Below are 13,120 nucleotides of genomic sequence, written 5' to 3'. Positions count from 1 at the left end.
GAAAGATATAAGCGTCTGAATGCAGAATTCCAAAGACTAGCAAGGAGAAATAAGAAAGCCTTCCTCAGCGATCAACACAAAGAAATAGAGGAAAACAACAGAATGGGAAAGACTAGAGATCTCTTCAAGAAAATTAGAGATACCAAGGGAACATTTCATGCAAAGATGGGCTCAAAAAAAGGACAAAAATGGTATGGACCTAACAGAAACAGAAGATATTAAGAAGAGGTGAAAATAATACACAGAAGAACTGTACAAAAAAGATCTTTATGACCAAGATAATCACGATGGTGTGATCACTCACTTAGAGCCAGACGTCCTGGAATGTGAAGTCAAGTGGGCCTTAGAAAGCATCACTATGAACAAAGCTAGTGGAGGTGATGGAATTCCAGTGGAGCTATTTCAAATCCTGAAAGATGATGCTGTGAAAGTGCTGCACTCAATATGCCAGCAAATTTGGAAAACTCAGCAGTGGCCTCAGGACTTAAAAAGGTCCGTTTTCATTCCAATCCCAAAGAAAGGCAATGCCAAAGAATGCTCAAACTACTGCACAATTGCACTAATCTCACACGCTAGTAAAGTAATGCTCAAAATTCTCTGAGCCAGGCTTCAGCAGTACGTGAACCAAGAACTTCCAGATGTCCAAGCTGGTTTTAGAAAAGGCAGAGGAACCAGAGATCAAATTGCCAACATCTGCTCAGTTCAGTTCAGTTCAGTCGCTGAGTCATGTCCGACTCTTTGAGACCCCATGAACTGCAGCATGCCAGCCCTCCTGCCCATCACCAACTCCTGGAGTTCACTCAAACTCTTGTACTTCAAGTTGGTGATGCTATCCAGCCATCACAATCTGCTGGATCATAGAAAAAGCAAAAGAGTTCCAGAAAAATATTTATTTTTGCTTTATTGACTATGCCAAAGCCTTTGACTGTGTGGATCACAATAAATTGTGGAAAATTCTGAAAGAGATAGGAATACCAGACCACCTGACCTGCCTCTTGAGAAACCTGTATGCAGGTCAGGAAGCAAAAATTAGAACTGGACATGGAACAACAGACTGGTTCCAAATAGGAAAAGGAGTACATCAAGACCGTATATCGTCACCCTGCTTATTTAAGTTATATGCAGAGTAAATCATGAGAAACGCTGGGCTGGAAGAAGCACAAGCTGGAATCAAGATTGCTGGGAGAAATATCAATAACCTCAGATATGCAGATGACACCACCCTTATGGCAGAAAGTGAAGAGGAACTCAAAAGCCTCTTGATGAAAGTGAAAGAGGAGAGTGAAAAAGTTGGCTTAAAGCTCAACATTCAGAAAACGAAGATCATGGCATCTGGTCCCATCACTTCATGGGAAATAGATGGGGAAACATTGGAAACAGTGTCAGACTTTAATTTTGGGGGCTCCAAAATCACTGCAGATGGTGACTGCAGCCATGAAATTAAAAGATGCTTACTCCTTGGAAGGAAAGTTATGACCAACCTAGATAGCATATTGAAAAGCAGAGACATTACTTTGCCAACAAAGGTCCATGTAGTCAAGGCTATGGTTTTTCCAGTGTTCATATATGGTTGTGAGAGTTGAACTATGAAGAAAGCTGAGTGCTGAAGAATTGATGCTTTTAAACTGTGGCGTTGGAGAAGACTCTTTAAAGTCCCTGAACTGCAAGGAGATCCAACCAGTCCATTCTAAAGGAGATCAGTCCTGGGTGTTCTTTGTTAGGAATGCTACTAAGGCTAAAACTCCAGTACTTTGGCCACCTCTTGTGAAGAGTGGACTCATTGGAAAAGACTCTGATGTTGGGAGGGATTGGGGGCAGGAGGAGAAGGGGATGACAGAGGATGAGATGACTGGATTGCATCACCGACTCGATGGACATGAGTTTGAGTGAACTCCGGGATTTGGTAATGGACAGGGAGGCCTGCCATGATGCAATTCATGGGGTCGCAAAGAGTCGGACACGACTGAGTGACTGAACTGAATGATAAATATTTTCATACATTTGAAGAATATATATTGTGTGTCAACCATGTTCAAAACACATATTGTTTAGTCGTTAATCTGGATCTGGCACTTTTTAGATCCCCAGACTGTATGTAGCCTGCCAGGCTCCTCTATCCATGGCATATTGCAGGCAAGAATACTGGAATGAGTTGCCATTTCCTTCTCCAGGTTATCTTCTCAACCCAGGGATTGAACCACCTCTCCTGCATTACCAGATAGATTTCCTACCACTGAGCCACCTGGCATGTCCCTCAAAACAAATACAGGTAACATATATATGGTGCTGAAAACCGGAAATTTTCACAATCCAGATATGGTAAAAGATGATGTGCAGATATAATTGAATATGTCAAATAATAAGAGTTGCTATGAAGAAAACAAAACTAGATATAAAAGAGATTCGTAGGAAGTATGGAGACGGCAATGGCACCCCACTTCAGTACTCTTGCCTGGAAAATCCCATGGATGGAGGAGCCTGGAAGGCTTCAGTCCATGGGGTCACTGAGGGTCAGACACGACTGAGTGACTTCACTTTTTTCACTTTCATGCATTGGAGAAGGAAATGGCAACCCACTCCAGTGTTCTTGCCTGGAAAATCCCAGGGATGGGGGATCCTGGTGGGCTGCCGTCTATGGGGTCTCAGAGTTGGACACGACTGAAGTGACTTAGCAGCAGCAGCAGGAGGAGGTATTTTCATGTATTGAGTGTTCAGGTAAGGCCAGCAATCAAGGTGATAAGTGAACAGATATCTCAAGAAAGGGAGAAAAGGATCTAGTATGATATCAAGAGAAATATGTGCTTGGCGAGGCAATGGCCACTACAAAGGACCTAAGGAAAATGTTTGTTCCTTGCACTTTATGAATTTAGTTGCAAAAGCATCCTGTGAAGTAAAACATCTCCCATCCTTAGTACCTTCTGCTGACCGAGATCTGGGCTCCGTAATAAGGCACCTTAATAGATGAGTCCAAGCGCCTCTGCTTTAAGAACTGCTCTCAAGGCACAAGCACACACTCACAAAGACACACACACACACACATGCTCACACCATGTCTTCCTGGGCTATGTTCCTACAATACATTTCTCACCCAGAACCACCCTGCTCACACCATATACCATTATAACTCAAGCTGATCATGTCAGATCATCTTTCTCCTACAGAATGTATAAATGGTATCCAGAAATTCCAGTTCGTGGCCTGCCCAGAACCCAATAAACTTGGGGTTCATTTTTATGATCACTTTCAGGTTTATATTTAAAGAAATATAAAAAGTATGTGTGTATGTGTGAAAGAGAGGAAGGGAAGAGAGAGAAGAGAGGGAAATGAAATAGACATTAGAGGATAAAAGATTTAATAAGCTCTAATGGTCCAGTACTTTGGCCACCTCATGTGAAGAGTTGACTCATTGGAAAAGACTCTGATGTTGGGAGGGATTAAGGGCAGGAGGAGAAGGGGATGACAGAGGATGAGATGGCTGGATGACATCACCGACTCGATGGATGTGAGTTTGAGTGAACTCCAGGAGTTGGTGATGGACAGGGAGGCATGGCATGCTGCAGTTCATGGGGTTGCAAAGAGTTGGATACGACTGAGTGACTGAACTGAATTGAACTGAATGATCCCTGAGACTATGTGATGAATTAAAGCTTCCTTTGTTTCACAACAATCCAATTCCAGTTATCTATACTTGATGCCCAGGAAAAATAATTTTCAAAAAAAAATACATGTTTTCCTTGACAGAAACAGTTATACTTTTATAATGAAAGAAACCTGAAGTATTTGACTACCCCAAAAGAAAAATGGGCAAAGTAAATAAACCAACAAAAATGAATATCCAAAGAAAACCAACAAAAGCTAAACATGTTTTATATAAAGCAATAGAAGACATTTCCCCCAAATCTTTTCCATGTCTTTGACCAATTTTTTACTGTTCTATAGGGAATGAGGGAAGCTCTTTCCCAGTTTCCTTATGGGGCATCATGTATTTGTTATTCTTGGAGTTTAAGCACTATCATATATTTAAAATAAATCTGATGAGCATACCCCAATGCTATTCTGGTCTTTGTTCAACATGCAAAAGGCTTTTCAAACTATACTCTGTAAATTCTACAGACACCATGTCAATCCATCCTTTTCTCCTGAATAAATTTTTTCATAGGATTCATGCCTGAAGATGTTATATTATAATAGATGTTCATTGTACTATTACTTCACCATGACAATGCAAAATTCTAATAATCAGAGACTTCAACTGCTATGGTCACTATTGTACTTTCAGAGAGATATGTGAATATATGTGCACCTATATAGAAACAGGGGCTTTCCAGGTGGCTCTAGTGGTAAAGAACCTGCCTGCCAATGCAGGAGGCATAAGAGAGACAGGTTCAATTCCTGGGTCAGGAAGATCCCCTGGAGGAGGGAATGCTAGCCACTCCAGTATTCTTGCCTGGAGAATCCCAGGCAACTACACAGTAAAATCCACAAGTGTGCCAAACTGCCTTAAAGCAAGAAATCCAGCATAAGATGCTGTATTTAACTAAGTAAAATGAAAAAGCATTTTTATGGAAAAACAGTCCCCAAAAGGTCAACTGAGAAACAACAATTCTTAAAAATCATTTCAAAAGCTGATAGTGGTAGAATAAGTGGTTTATATTGTGTGAGCATATAATAATAAAATCGACACATCAAAATGACAATTCAAGGTATTAATTTTTTATCAATCTCAATAACAGTTAAGGAAAGAACACTTTTCCACAACCATCCATCTGGGGAAATACTTACAGAGTTGTCACACAGTTTACAGTGGTGCTTTGAAACAGGGAGCACAGGTGCACTATCTGTATTTGCAGACAGAAATTTAAGATGTTAAACTGTTGGGAAAACCATCCAAACAATGGCACAGATATTAAAAATACAGAAGTCCTTTATCTGGAGGCTTCTCAGTCTCAACACTGTTGACATTCTCAGATAGGTTGTTCTCTGTGGTGGGGTCTCTCCTGCGTCTTGCAGGATGCCTAGAGCATCCCTGACCTCCACCCACTGTTCCCAGAGTAACAGACAGATATTTCTACAAGCTTTGTTCAGTGTTCCCAGGGAAATTGAGTTGCTCTTGCTTAGAAACACAGTTTACATTTAACAATCTCAAATATTTTTGTAGGAATGATATAATAACAACTTGAACAGAAAGACTAGGAAAGACAGTCTGCAGTGTGAGTAGCACAGCCCCTTATGAAATACTAAACAGCTATTGAAATAATGAACCTATATTGCATTGGATATTAGTTGATTGAAAGAAAATCCCTGGGGTGTTATTGACCAGTAAAGGAAAGGTAGGGAAAAAAAAGACTGCACTGAATCAAGAGTATCTGTGATGTGTATAGGATTCTATTCATATATTTGTAGAAAAGTTTATGAATAGGTGTTTGTACCTAATATAGAAAGAAAAGTTTAAAAGAAACCAAGCATATGTGGGACAATGTTACTGAGAATAAAGCTAGGTTAAGTGGTAGTGGTTTTAAAATAACTGAATGTAACAAGATTGAATGAATATCTATAACTAAGTTTCATAAAGACCTGAACAGTAATAATTTAATGATACCAACATTGGCCGCTAATTCAATGTTAAATTGCCAAAGAATTGGAAATAATATATTTTAAATGCAAAGAGGAATCAGTATTCAAGTTCAATTTTTTTTTCTTAACTAAAGATACATGGATTCAAATATGTTCATGAAAGACAAAGGTGACATTTAATCAAATGGTTAAAAAATGATTTCTACATGATGTCTAAAAGTAATACAAGTTTTAGAAATACATTTAACCACAAAAGATTAAAAGGAACAATAAGGAAGAAGAGAGTAAAAGTTAGAAATATGTTTAATAGGTGGTTGTGTGTGTGTGTGTGTGTGTGTGTGTGTGTGTGTGTTAGTTGTTACAGACATGTCCAACTCTTTGCAACCCTATGCACCAGAGCCCACCAGGCTCCTTTGTTCATGGGATTCTCCAGGCATGAATACTGGAGTGGGTTGCCCTGTTCTCCTCTAGGGCATCTTTCAGACCCAGGGATCCAGCTATTTCTCTTATGTCTCCTGCATTGGCAGGTGGGTTCTTTACCACTAGCGTCACTTAGGAAGCCCATAATAAGTGATTAATTAGCACTAAAAAATATGCAGGAAAACAATCACTGGCGTGTTTTTAAAGCAAGTATTGTTAAGTGAAGAATATTACAGTGACAGCTCAATTCTTTCAATAAAAAATATAAAAAGCAATGGAGAGAACAGCATATAACTGACCACATAAATTTCATAAATTACCAAACATTCTCACAAATACATCTATATATACATAAAATAACTAAATAGCAAGCATTTTGTGGAAAGAAAATAAAGCCTCCAAATTATTTTGAATAATGTGAGCAAAGACAGGAATAAAAACACTCCAACAAAGGGTTGGAGTGTTACAAAGGGTTCTCAGAGACAAATTTTGATCAAAGAGTAAATGTGTAACACAGAGATAAATATATATGTGTATATATGTGTTTGTGTGTGCTCAGTCATTTCCAACTCTTTCTACATAAGAATGCATATAAAACTTTTCAGCAAAGGTCTTTCCTGATTGCCCAGTGAGTAAAGAATCTGCCTGCAATGCAGGAGACACAGGAAATGTGGATTTGATCCCTGGATGGGAATGATTCCATGGAGGAGGAAATGGGAACCCATTCCAGTATTCTTGCCTGGAGAATCCCATGGACAGAGGAGACTGCAGGCTACAGTCCATGGGGTTACAAGGAGGCAGACAAGACTGAGTGACTAAACATTACAAAAAAGAGAAGGTTTCTGTCAGGAATCTTTTTTTAATTGATTTGTTTTTAATTGGAGGATGATTACTTTACAATATTGTATTGGTTTCTGCCCTACACCAACATGAATCAGCCATTGCATACATATGTTTGCAGGGATATATTTTCATGAAGCCCTTCGTTCAGATCTTACTCATTAATATGGAAACAGTCAAATATGACCTATCTTATAAAAAACCCTTACTTCACGGTACATCTGTCCACATCTAATAACTTATTTCTCTACTCTTGTTACTTCATATTGTCATTAGGCTTATGTTCAAATTTACTGGAAACACTTTTTGCCTCCCATTCTCTCTTCTACTTGGACTTCCATTTTTATCATTTAATTGACAACACTGAGTCTTACCTTAGTGAGGTCAATCTTTGCTTCTCTTTTGCAGGCCTGGTCAGTCACTCAGTAGTGTCCGACTCTTTGCGAGCCTGTGGACTGTAGCCCACCAGGTTCCTCCGTCCACGGGATTCTCCAGGCAAGAATCCTGAAGTGGGTTGCCAGGCCATCCTCCAGGGGATCTTCCTAACCCAGGGATCGAATCCGTGTGTCTTATGTCTCCTGCATTGCCAAGCATGTTCTTTACCACTAGTGCCATCTGTGAAGCCCTTGCTCCTCTTTTAGTGCTAAGTAAATTCAGTATTTTATGAATTAGGGTTTCATAAGTGCTGCTAGTGATAAATGATCAACTGCCAATGCAGGAGATGCAAGAGACTCAGATTCAGTCTCTGGGTTGGGAAGATCCCCTGAAGGGGGAAATGGCAACCCACTCCAGTATTCTTGCCTGAAAAATTCCATGGACAGAGGAGCCTAGCAGGCTACAGCCCATGGGGTTGCAAAGAGTCTAACACAACTGAGTGAATGAGCACGCACACACAATAATCAGGATAGCAATCTACCACACTAATCTCTGGTATCTGAGCTAGGCTGGACTGAATCACAGGTGACCTCAGATAAATGTTCAAGGTTTGCACTGTATTTCTCTCCCACAGTGTCTTTGGCCTCTCAGACTCACCTAGATGGGAAATGAAAGAAAGGTCTTTGTGTGGAAGTTCAAATGCCTCCTAGAGGGTTGATAATAGAGACTGAAGCTCTATCCACACAAGACAGCTGCAGGACGTAAGGGACTGATTTCCCAGCCAAACTCAGGTTTTCAAAGGAAACATGTCCTGTAGCATCCAAGGTTTCTCAGGCTGAGGGCACCACAGCAGAGAGATTTTATAGCTCATCCGGCTTCTCATTAGGCATATTTCTGCTGTAACACCCATACTCTGTACCTGATTTCCCTGGGGGACAGGGGTCTGGACAGAAAGGAAAATTTTCCAGTTCATTCTTTGTTCCTAAGAGACCAGTTTACAAGGCAGGTGAATTCTGTTTTTATTACTCTTCTTGTTAATTGTCCTGTATCCAGAGGTCTAAACCATCCCAGCATCTTATCCCAGTCTGAGCTAAAGTTTCCTCGAAGTCTAAGGTTAAGAATTCTCACTTAATTTAGTCCCTCAGATCTTTCAATTTTTCAATACTGGTTAACACATAACTCCTGATATTTCTAAAAAATACTTTAGGATTGTGACAACTTTGTCCTTTCATAGAAAACCTTGGGCACTACATTCCTTGGCTCCCTAAATTTTTTGCCAACCCAATCAGGATTTGTATGCTTATATCAGAAGTTAAGAGCTGTCCTTCGGTACTTCATTATGAATGTTTTTAAATCTGAGACAAATTTAGATATTTTTATACACTATAACCTAACTTAGCACATTATGGGGACTGTCTGCTTTAATTTTTATAGAAGTTCATGCTGTGATATAGTCTTCTTATGTAGTATGACTTCATTCTCTATTATGGAAATAAGACAGAGGGATTTAATGTACTGATCAAAGGTATGACCAAGAAAGGTATGGAGTCTTGATTAGGCGTTTTGATTGTCAGAATGCTTTCAGTTCATAAATTTTGTGGTGGTGATTTGAAATTAGAGATGACTTTGCAGCTGGTTATATTTTTGTGTAATCTAAAATAATTCTATACATGTATTACATAGGACAGTATCAAATACTTATAACTGTACTGCCTCAAATACCATAAGTGAAAAGGTATAAAATTTATTCTAGTCCAGCATTTTCTAAATTGACTGTTCTTAAAAATTACCAATTTCACAGTATACTATCGCATATATATGGAATTTAGAAAGATGGTAACGACAACCCTGTATGTGAGACAGCAAAAGAGACACAGATATAGAACAGTCTTTTGGACTATGTGGGAGAGGAGGAGGGGGAGATGATTTGGGAGAATGGCATTAAAACATGTATAATATCATATAAGAAACGAATCGCCAGTCCAGGATCTATGCAGGATACAGGAACCTTGGGGCTTGTTCACTGGGATGACCCAGAGGAATCGTAGGGGAGGGAGGTGGGAGAGGGGTTTAGGATGGGGAACACGTGTACACCCGTGGTGGATGCATGTTGATGTATGGCAAAACCAATACAATATTGTAAATAAAAAAATAATAATAAGAAAAAACAATTATAAAGAACTATAGATCAAATGAAAACTGTGATTTAGCAGGTCTGATTCAAGGTACCAAAGATTCTGCTTTTCTAACAATATCCTACATGTTCTTAATGCTGCAGGTCCTTGTCTATGTAGCAAGAACATGATTCTGTTATTAAATTCTGCAAATTTAGATATTTTTATACACCTAGTGGTTCAGACAGTAAAGAATCTGCCTGAATCTATGAGACCTGAGATCGATCCCTGGGTTGGGAGGATCCTCTGGAGGAGGCGGGGCAACCCACTCCAGTATTCTTGCCTGGAGAATCACCATGGACAGAGAGGCCTGACAGACTACAGTCCATGGGGTCACAAAGAGTCAGACATGACTGAGCAACTAAGCACAGGACAGCACATACACTATAACCTAGCTTAGCACATTATAGGGACAGTCCACTTTAATTTTTATACAAGTTAATTCTGTGATGTAGTCTTCTTATGTTCTTCATTCTCCAATATAGACATGAGCCACAGAGGTGTTTAAAGTTCTGCTCAAAAGTATAAACTAAGAAACTCTTGACTGGGAGTCTAGATTAACAAAACACTTTTAGTTCACAAGTTCTGTGGCAGTGATTCTCAATCAGAGATGACTTTGCAGCTGGTCATGGTTTTAAGTGTCTAAAGGGATCCTACAAATGTAATTCATAGGACAGTATCTAATACAATAATTATACTACCTCAAATACCATCAGTGAAAAGGAATAAAACTTATTCTAGTATAGCACTCTCCAGGTCAGGAAGCAACAGTTAGAACTGGACATGGAACAACAGACTGGTTACAAATAGGAAAAGGAGTATGTCAAGGCTGTATATTGTCACCCTGCTTATTTAACTTACATTCAGAGTACATCATGAGAAACATTGAGCTGGAAGAAGCACAAGCTGGAATCAAGATTGCCAGGAGAAATATCAATAAACTCAGATATGCAGATGACACCACCCTTATGGCAGAAAGTGTAGAGGAACTAAAAAGCCTCTTGATGAAAGTGAAAGAGGAGAGTGGAAAAGTTGGCTTAAAGCTCAACATTCAGAAAACGAATATCATGGCATCTGGTCCCATCACTTCATGGGAAATAGTTGGGGAAACAGTGTCAGACTTTATTTTTGGGGGCTCCAAAATCACTGCAGATGGTAACTGCAGCCATGAAATTAAAAGATGCTTACTCCTTGGAAGAAAAGTTATGACCAAACTAGATAGCATATTGATAAGCAGAGACATTACTTTGCCAACAAAGGTCTGTCTAGTCAAGGCTATGGTTTTTCCAGTGGTCATATATGGATGTGACAGATGGACTGTGAAGAAAGCTGAGCACCGAAGAGCTGTTGTACATATACACAATGGAGTATTACTCAGCCATTCAAAAGAATACATTTGAATCAGTTCTAATGAGGTGGATGAAACTGGAGCCAATTGTACAGAGTGAATTAAGCCAGAAACAAAAACACCAATAGAGTTGCTGCTGCTAAGTCACTTCAGTCATGTCCGACTCTGTGCGACCCCATAGATGGCAGCCCGCCAGGCTATGCCATCCCTGGGATTCTCCAGACAAGAACACTGGAGTGGGTTGCCATTTCCTTCTCCAATGCATGAAACTGAACACATATTTATGGATTTTAGAAAGATGGTAACGATAACCCTGTATGCGAGACAGCAAAAGAGACACAGATGTATAGAACAGACTTTTGGACTCTGAGGGAGAGGAAGAGGGGACGATGATTGGGAGAATGGCATTGAAACAGGTATAATATCATATGAGAAACGAATCACCAGTCCAGGTTCGATGCAGGATACAGGATGCTTGAGGCTGCTGCACTGGGATGACCCAAAGGGATGGTACGGGGAGGGAGGTGGGAGGGGATTCAGGATTGGGAGCACGTGTACACCCGTGGAGGATTCATGTTGATGTATAGCAAAAACCAATACAATATTGTAAAGTAATTAGCCTCCAATTAAAATAAATAAATTTAAATTAAAAAAAAAAAGAATTGATGCTTTTGAACTGTGGTGTTGGAGAAAACTCTTCTTGAGAGTCCCTTGGACTGCAAGGAGATCCAACCAGTCCATTCTGAAGGAGATCAGCCCTGGGATTTCTTTGGAAGGAATAATGCTAAAGCTGAAACTCCAGTACTTTGGCCACCTCATGTGAAGAGTTGACTCATTGGAAAGGACTTTGATGTGGGAGGGATTGGGGGCAGGAGGAGAAGGGGACGACAGAGGATGAGATGGCTGGATGGCATCATTGACTCGATAGACGTGAGTCTGAGTGAACTCCGGGAGTTGGTGATGGACAGGGAGGCCTGGAGTGCTGCAATTCATGGGGTCGCAAAGAGTCAGACACGACTGAGCGACTGAACTGAACTGAAATTGACTATTCTTAAAAATTATCAAGGACTATAGTTCAAATGCAAATTATGATTCAGAAGGTCTGATTCAAGGTACCAGGGACTCCGTATTTCTGACAATGTCCTACATGTTCTTGATGCTGCAGTTCTTTGTCTGGGTAACGAGAAAATGATTCTGTTAGATTCAGGCATAAACTGTTTTAGGTCTTCATTAAGACTCTTCCATGTATGTAATTCTGAAGGACACATTTCACTCACTTTTGCAAGCAGTGGTAAATTCTGTTTGATTTATTTTAGTGGAAGAAGTCAAGGGTGGGACGATTTGAGAGACTAGCATTGAAATATGAAGAGGTCAAGGGTGGGACGACTTGAGAGACTAGCATTGAAATATGTACATCACCAGATGTAAAACAGATGACCAGTGCAAGAATGATCCATGAAGCAGGGCACCCAAAGCCAGGGCTCTGGGACAACCCAGAAGGATAGAGCAGGGAGGGAGGTGGGAGGGGGGTTCAGAATGGAGAGGACACATGTATACCTATGGCCAATTCATGTTGATATATGGCAAAAACCATCAAAAATATTGTATGGTAATTAGCCTCCAATTAAAATAGTTTTTTAAAAAGAACTTTTTAGTGACATCGTGATATATATATCTGAGAAAAAACACTTTAATAGGCAGAATAAGATACTCAAACGATAACTACACCCCATTCTCAAGATCTTTTGAATATCCTATCTAGGTAGCAAGGGAGATACTCGAGTAGGTAGCCCATCCCTTCTCCAGGGGATCTTCCCAACCCAGGAATTGAACCGGTGTCTCCTGCATTGCAGGCAAATTCTTTACCATCTGAGCTACCAGAGAAGCCCCAGATTATATTAGCAAATGGGATAGAGTGGATAATCATTGATCTTGATATCAGATTAGCATTAATATTCAGCTTGGAATCATGTAATCACAATGATCTTCTAAATGCGGACGAGAAAGGAAGAAAAATTAGAGTCAGATAGATATTTTCAAATGCTCTGCACCTGGGTTTGAAGAAGGAGGAAAGACTATGTACCAAGGAATGCTGGTGGCCACTAGAGGTAAAACAGCAAAGTGAATGCATTGTCCTCTGGAGCATTCAGGAGGATCATGGTCCTGCAGACATCATAATTTTAGCTCAGTGAGACTTCACACCTCTGAAGAATTTTAAGATACATATATGTTTTAAGGCACTAACATGGTAATTTGTTATAGAACTTTATGACAGGCTTATGTCTTAAGCCTCTAGTGTGGTAATTTGTTACAAGAGCATGCATGCATGCTAAGTCACTTCAGTGGTGTCTGATTCTTTGTGACCCCATGGACTGTAGCCCTCCAGGCT

Source organism: Bos javanicus, chromosome 7 (genome assembly GCF_032452875.1).
Source record: "Bos javanicus breed banteng chromosome 7, ARS-OSU_banteng_1.0, whole genome shotgun sequence".
NCBI lineage: Eukaryota > Metazoa > Chordata > Mammalia > Artiodactyla > Bovidae > Bos > Bos javanicus.
Note: the sequence above shows the minus strand (reverse complement) of the source record.